We start from the raw sequence: 1,304 nt of genomic DNA, 5'->3' as shown, positions 1-1,304 counted from the left end.
ACACACACACACACACACAGTCACGTAATCTTCATATAAGCCTTAAATAAATAAAAAACTGAAAAACTAATGACGCTGAAAAACTAATGTCATCACCCTCATTATCATGATGCTTTAGTCATCATGCTGTGGTGATTTAATCTTCCAAAAATTGACATCATATCATGACAATGTCATGTGGTATTCTAGTTGTGAAACTGTTTTAGTAACATTTAAGATTTTCAACATTTCGAGAGCGAGAGAGAGATAAAGCGACATGCCTTGAATCAAGGGCAAGGCCAGACTGATATATGTTGCTCTTGTGGAAGACCTTCCAGAGAACATCCACGCTTGACTTTAGGCAAAACAAACAGTAGCTATATAGTCATTTGCATCTTAGCAAAGTTCAGTAATGGAACATTAAGTGTTTGTTTAAATAAAACACATTTAAAGTAGGTCACATACTACATGTAATCTACAGGAGATATGCAAATGAACTCTGAGTGGCTCATACTGAGCAGTTCTGAGCTCATCTGTCCTTGCAGCTCCCCTGTCATGTTTTCTGCTAGTGACCATGATACATGTCGAGGTCATTTAGTGTGTTTCTAGTTAATCTAATATATAGCTAAATGCAGTTTAGTTGTATAGTTGTCTATACAAAAGTGAAATGATCGTATTTTCCTCACCATCCTCATTCAGAGGAACTGGAATTTTTGTTTGATGCCAAATGATGCATAGTGCACACAACCAAACACTCTTTTTAACCTGGCTAAATTGTAGTCAAGCACCAAAATTTCAGAAAATTAAAATATTTGAGAAAAGAAAAATAATTTTAGGTTTCAGCCAAAATAGTTTTTAAGGCTGCAATCACTGAACGAAACAGCGCTTCTCTGATGTTTGGACTTTGTCATTGTCTTAGTGCACACAATGTGGATAAGCTACAACAAGTAAACTTATCAGCAGCGTAGACACACTTCTGGACCAAAAATAATGCTAGAGTAGCAATATATGAAAATAGTTCAACTGTGGAGGCTCATTGACAAAACAGCTTATGAATTGTTTATCATCTGTGCACAGCATACTAAGTTCAATTACCCAAATTCTTTACCAAACTTGTTTTTTTTTTGTTTTGGGTTTTAGGCTAAATTAAAAAACTTTAATTTCAATTTTGGGTGTTTCTGTAAAAAAATAAAATAAAATGATGTTGCATCACTAGTAAACAGCAAAAGTTTCTTTAAACTTTCTGATCAAGAACAGCTGTCAGCTCTCAGCTCTCTTTGCTATAAGTTTAAATGCATCATATAATAATTGCTGTTAATAATGTT

The sequence above is a fragment of the Sinocyclocheilus grahami genome, unplaced genomic scaffold, assembly GCF_001515645.1.
Source record: "Sinocyclocheilus grahami isolate Dianchi unplaced genomic scaffold, SAMN03320097.WGS_v1.1 scaffold2904.1, whole genome shotgun sequence".
Taxonomy (NCBI): Eukaryota; Metazoa; Chordata; class Actinopteri; order Cypriniformes; family Cyprinidae; genus Sinocyclocheilus; species Sinocyclocheilus grahami.
This window is presented reverse-complemented; position numbering follows the sequence as displayed.